This window comes from Scomber japonicus, chromosome 7 (assembly GCF_027409825.1).
Source record: "Scomber japonicus isolate fScoJap1 chromosome 7, fScoJap1.pri, whole genome shotgun sequence".
Classification (NCBI taxonomy): Eukaryota; Metazoa; Chordata; class Actinopteri; order Scombriformes; family Scombridae; genus Scomber; species Scomber japonicus.
The window spans coordinates 13,648,270-13,654,953 of NC_070584.1; the positions used below are offsets into that span (position 1 = coordinate 13,648,270).

Genomic DNA, 6,684 nt, shown 5'->3' on the forward strand with positions numbered 1-6,684 from the left:
GCAATACTCAAACACTCAACCCCTCTCATAGTCAGGCAGGAGGCTGGTAGCCAAGGTGGAACACTTCAGGAGGCTGAGGTTAGCAACGAGGGCGGAACCTCTTTGAAGACGAGCAGCAGAAACAGAATCCGAGATGGGAACCCCCTGGTGACCGGCAACAGAGGCAAAGACAGGACCCCCTCTGGAGGCTGAGACGGAGACGGAACCTCTCCAGAGGCCGTCAGCGGAGGCAGAAACTGAGGCCAGACCCCTCTGGAGGCTGTTGACTGGGGCTGAGATGGAGACGGGACCTCACCGGAGGCCATCGGTAAAGGCAGAGACGGAGGCTGGACCCCTCCGGATGAAGGTGACTGAAGCAGAGATGGGAGCCCACTGGAGGCCGGCATCCAAGACCACTTGTCCGCACGCTGGGCCCAAGAGGATTAGGGAGTTGGACCACCGGGAGCTCAGGCGCCAGGGGTGGCTTAGCACCAGGCCAGGCCAGGCAGAGGCTGAGGCCTGGGGTTGCTGCTCGTCTACAGAGGCCAACTGCACAGGCAGGAGTCTGGGTTAGCTGCACAGCAGCAGGAACAGGAGGTATATGACGCAGCCCAGTAGCCTGGGTTCGTGCACTGATTGCAGCAGTTAACTGTTGTAACTGAATAGCAAATGCAGTTATTGTCTGTGCTTAGGCATCAAAAGACTGTCTTGTTTGAGCACAAATGGCATTTAGGGTGGCGTGTCTCTCAAGGATGCCCTCAAATTTGTCTAGGCACCTCATTGGTGTGAGGTTATGCGCTGGGTCCATGGCTGGGGTGGAGGTGGTAGGACCCAATAGCAGCACAGAACTAGGGAGCAGTTTTAAATGATCTTTATTTTATAGTCCACAAGGTAAGAGAACAGGTATCAAGCAGGCTGGGCTCAGGGTCACTGAAGACAGAGTTGGCAGCAGATAAGACAATGCCAGTAGCACTCAGACATGAGGTTGACCAAGCTGGAGTTTCTGGGCTCTCCTGACAGGATCGAAGCCTGAGGACACCACACAGCCACAGGCAAACAGGAACAGGCAATACTCAAAGTCAGGAACAGAAGGCTGGTGCGTTTATCAGGTAAGACACAAGGAGAGGAGGTCAAAACCAGGGAATCAGTGCTGGAAGGTCTGGCATGAAGCAATTGCAAATGACAATCTAGCAAAGAGTGAGTGGACAACAGGAGTATATATACTGGCTTGATACAGATGGGGTGCAGCTGAAAATCCAGGTGATTGCTGATGAGCTGCAGCTGAGTGCCCAGGTGAACAGAGTTATCTGATGAGGTGGGTGTGGCTAGCAGGAGACGAGCAGAACAGACTGTGACACCATCCTGTGACAGTTTCCTGAACCAAAAACAAAGTCATAATAATCTGTTTGTTTTTAAACAGAACCTCAGAAAGTCGAGACAGCAAGAGTCTCAGTGCTGGGGAGAGCAGCAGGTAAGCAAATTGTCAATCAAAGCTATTGATCAAGGCCCACACAGCAGACGTCAAAGCCTACTGTAAGCCTTCAGATTTTATGAAAGGTCTACACTTATTTATTATTATTACAAATGTATTGATTGGGACCATAATGAGTAGTTAAATGATTTTTGAATTGGAGCTGGCATAGTTGGCGGCATTGCACTTCAAGGTACTTCTACATTGACTTCAGCCTCAAGCTGTGGTAGTTGCCAACTGGTTCATACTTGAGGAACAAACCCAAGAGCATTACCAAGCTTCAGTCAAGCCAGTATTTTAACTGCTGTTACAACAGCAATATTTCTGACTGGAATCAGTTTATTTTAATTCAATTGGCACTGTACTGTTTGGTGAAGTTTGGCAAGCAAATTTGTGATGTTGACAAATTGCAAAAATGTCTTGACTTCACTGACTTGTGAGACAACAGAGAGTCGAAGAGTCTAAAATGAAGGAAGCAAACCTATTAGCACACCAACCAGTGTCATCTGACAGCGTCTTTCTCTTTGTATCCACTGTGCCAGCAACAACCAGTGGTAACCACTGCACAATGGCTACTTCTTCACCACGATGTGAGAATTCAAATAAAACGTAGGTGCCCTGACTGAAATAGATTTTTCATGTTGATGTACAGATTTACGGTAGGGGTTGTATTTTATTTGCGCCATTTGACACCAACTTTAAAAGGAGTTAATTTGTAAGATAAAACTTGCTCAGGTCAAGTCACTCAATCAAGGGGTAAGTGTGCAAATCTACAAAGTCAGCAAACTTGCATCCTCCTCAAAACCACAGTGTTTTCAAAAACAAATTCTATATTGAGATTTCACTTATTAATTTCATATGATAACATCTGAGGTTTCATATCAAAACCATTTTTAATTCCCCTTAGTTCTAAATTTTATACACCTACAAGTATCCACTTTTTCATATAAGGTAAACTGAGGTGTTGTTCAATAGTTAAAGCCTAAAGCTTTAGTTAAAAGCTTAGAGTATTTCTGATTGGAGCTTTCTAGTGGTCAATACAAATGATCCAGCGTTTTCCTCAGACTGGATACCTGATTTAAATCAATTTGTTTGAGTGTTGTGCTGATCTCATCACAGTTTCATGTTTCAGATGACATAAACCAGTTAAATCACTGGAAAATCACCTTGGCAAATGGCACAGCGTCTAATCACAGTTAACCCTGTCACAGGTAAAGGACCAGCTCCAGGGCGTGTTTCTTGATAACATCACCAATCGCAGCCCTTTAGGACTAGTACTTGTTTTACAATAATGTAGAATAACATTTTTAACTCAAACACCAAAAACTTTAGTTGAATCAAATATTTTGGCTGTAAGTAAGTCTTAATTTAATTAAGCTGTATCCTCAAATAGAACAGAACAGAATAAAATAGATGCTATAGTAGCATGCTAAGCATTTTTGCCATGACTGCAAAGTCATCATAACATCATGGTAAGTGGGTTATCGTAACAGTGACATATTTTGGAGAGGCACCAAATGTTCTCTGTTCATGTGTCATCACAACCTCTCATCACATTGTGATTATATCAGCTGAGGGATCATGCCAAGCCGGTGTAATATAAACCCTGCGTTATGCCTTGTTCAAGAGCTGCAATTCATTAATGAACTTGATAGTAGGAGAGTGTGTGTGAGTTTGTGTGTGAATGTGTGTGTGTAACGATTTCTGGGAAGCAGCAGTGAGGCTCACCAAGTCTGCCGACTGTCTGGGAAAAGGCATAAACAGTGGTGTTTTAATGCTTCTCTCTGTCCTCCTCTGCCCGCATAGGATTGCAAAACAGCATTGCTCACAGACGTGTGTCTGCTTCACTTTCTTGTCACCAAAGCCAAAAACAGACAATCCTTCTCCAGCTGGATTTATTCTGATAAAGCAAAACAACACATTGCAAATGAAGCCTAATTCAGATCTGAATTGAATATTTGTCATTTATGATAATATTGACATTCTACCTTCAGTATAAGAGCTAGATTAAATGTTTGTATTGAAATAAGAAATGTTTATCATGTAATAAGAATGCACATTGCAATAGGCTGGTCTGGATTCATATTCATGTGTGTCATGTGCTGTTTACTGCAGGGAAAAGGCCAACTAACCACCTTCACGTTTTCTGTCTTCTCCCTTACAGGGCCTCTTCAACCCCCGCCCCCTTCTCTCTCTCTCTCTCTCTCTCTCTCTCTCTCTCTCTCTCTCTCTCTCTCTCTCTCTCTCTCTCTCTCTCTCTCTCTCTCTCTCTCTCTCTCTCTCTCTCTCTCTCTCTCTCTCTCTCTCTCTCTCTCTCTCTCTCTCTCTCTCTCTCTCTCCACTAACACATTTACCGTGCACACAATGTGTAAGTTTTAAGCTCACACACACTCACAAAGACACATGAGAACACATAGAAATACACACAAACACACACACATTCCTACCCGCTCGGCTGAGACGGTATGTGAACAAACCACAGACAGGGAGAGGTAGAGAGGGCCAGGCCTCCACTCTTACTGATTACTGCAGGAGAGAGGAAGCTGCTGCCAGCTCCTCTCACAATGACCTGCACACACCAAATACACGTTAATGCACACACGTACACACAAAGACAAACAATAAATCTCTCTGCTGTCTGCTGCACTATTGTTTATACAAATGAAGACAACAGAACACGCGTGTTACCACACATAAAAGAAAATGAGACGCTCACTCACAGAGATAAAATCAGTGGAATTGTTGACACATATGAACACCGTCTAAGACCGCACACACATGAATGTACACCTTTCGGTTTAAAAAAAAAACACAGCGTGACATACATTAAATTTACAGCTCCCACTCTCGGACAAGCATTTACACTGGCTCACCCAGACCTGGCCCTAGTTACAGAGAACGGGATTGTGACGTAAGTGGAAGGGAGCAACGCAAGGTATTGTATTTTAGGACATGAAAGCTACTGTAAAGACAGAGTAGTAGTAGAAGTAGATGTTGTGGTGCGTTTTAATATCTTATCCAACTTAAAACGCAGTTAAATGATGAATGGTTGCTGCATTATCAACTGTCGTTGTGGGAAACGGATCACTAATGGGGTGCAATTTTTCAGCTTTCCAGCTGGAAACAAAATGATGGAACTCAGGTCACTGAGTTAACAAAGAGGTGTTGATTGGCATGGGTAGCAGCTGCAAGATGAATAAACATCACCCACAGCAACATTTCCCGACTTATGTTCTTGTGTTCACAGCATTTTCACACAGGTAAGTTATATTCGAAATACACTTAATTGTTATGTGGTCACTGCTAGCTCTACGTACATGGTGTAGAGTAACAAGGCTGTGTTGTTTGTTGTTGCTACACAGCTAACTTTACACAACTAGCTGGCTGCATAGCTACATAACTAATCAAATAAATTATGTGTGTTCTTTCAGGCAAACTAACCTATTAGGTGCTACGGTTTTATCCTGACTGGGTACCTTCATTACTCCTCGAACACACAACTGAGCAGTTTAACCGAGGACAAAGAGACAGCAAGTTCTCACAGGGAACAGCACTGCTCCTGCAGCAAAAATGGATGAAGTAGCACCACAGGGTGTAGCTGGAGAGAGAGGTCAGAGATGGATGAAACAACACCACCAGACCTAGCAGGCCAGAGATCAGAGATGGATTAAGCTGCACCATCAGATGAAGCTCCACAGAGGTTACAGGTGGATGAAACTGAACCAAAGGACTGGAGAACAACAGGAATGCAGCTTTTGGCCACAGGCATGCCACAATTAACCAGTTGTTGAAAGATAATGGAATACTGAAGGAAGAGCTCTTCCAAAAAAAGATTGATGAGCATTCCTTGAAATGTTGACGTGAAGGTCAAGTACCACACAGGGCTTCCATGTTTTGCTGTTGTGATGGGTTTGCTGATACAGCTTCTTCCCTGCTTAGCACAGACAGGCCAAAAACTTTCAGATTTTCAGATGCTCCTCTTAACTCTGATGTACCTGAGGCTGAATCTGTCAATCCGGCACATTGCGCACCTCTTATGCATTGACCAAAAGACTGTGTCCACCACATTTAGAGACTTCATAGGTGCACTGTTTATACACCTCAGCCCTTTGGTGCACTGGCCAGAGAGACATTGCTTGCAAGGCAGCATGCCAGATGTACTTTGCTTTGAATAAAAGCATCTGCTAAATTAAATTGTAAATTGTAAATTGAAATTGCCACATCAGTTTGTGGAGGCTTTCGGCAATCATGTTGCGGGTATTGTGGAGAGCTTTGAAATTTACATTGAGAGACCATCAAATCTTAAAGCTAAAGCAAAGACGTTTTCCCACTACAAACACAAGCACACCATAGAGTATCTCATTGGCATTACACCCAAGGGAGCTATCTCTTTAATTTCCAAAGGGTGGGGAGGTCATGCCAGTGACAAGCATGTGACTGGAAACAGTAGCCTTCTTTATAAACTATTGCCTTGAGACTTCGTGTTGGTCGATGGTGGATTTGGAATCAGGGGCAGTGTCGGACTAATGTGTGCAGAAGTGAGAATCTCTGCATTCACAAGAAGACACTCCCAGCTGGATGCAAAAGATGTGGAGGAGACACGGCAGATAGCTCACGTCAGGGTCCATGTGGAGAGGGTGATTGGATGTGTACGCACCAGCCACACCATACTAAATGAGACCAAGTCAGTGAGCATGGTGCTCCCATATGAAGGTCAAGAAATGATTTTCCTTGACAAGATTGTTTCTGAGTGCTGTGCCTTGACTAATGTGTAGACTACATTAACAGCATTAGTCATATGTTGCATACCACGTGTTACCATAATAAATGAAATAAATAAAAATAAGTAAATATGTGTAAAGTCCAACCCTAACCCAGTACCAATGTAGCACATATACAGCAGGTAAAAGGAATAAAGTAGCAGTGTAACCTTCAAGTTCTGGCATTTAAAGTACAATTAAGATTTTAAAAAGGCAAATATAAAACTATCCAGTTGAACACTTGACATAAAGCCTTTGTCTTTGAAAAGTCCAAATATCAGCTGTGTCTTCTGGTTAAAGGTCCAGTGTTTAGAATTTAGCAGGATAGACTTGGCAGAAATTAAATATAATATTTATTAATATGTTTTAATAATGCTTAATAATTCCATGAAAATAAGAATTGTTGTGTTCGTTTTACCTTAGAATGAGCCCTTTGTAGCTACATACAGAGCGGGTCCCCTTCCACGGAGGCCC

The 6,684-nt window shown here is 43.4% G+C and overlaps 1 pseudogene; it reads left to right on the forward strand.

Annotated features, from left to right (window-relative positions):
• Positions 1-5,134: 5,134 nt before the first annotated feature.
• On the forward strand, positions 5,135-6,225 carry LOC128362204 (uncharacterized; annotated as a pseudogene).
• Positions 6,226-6,684: the final 459 nt, after the last annotated feature.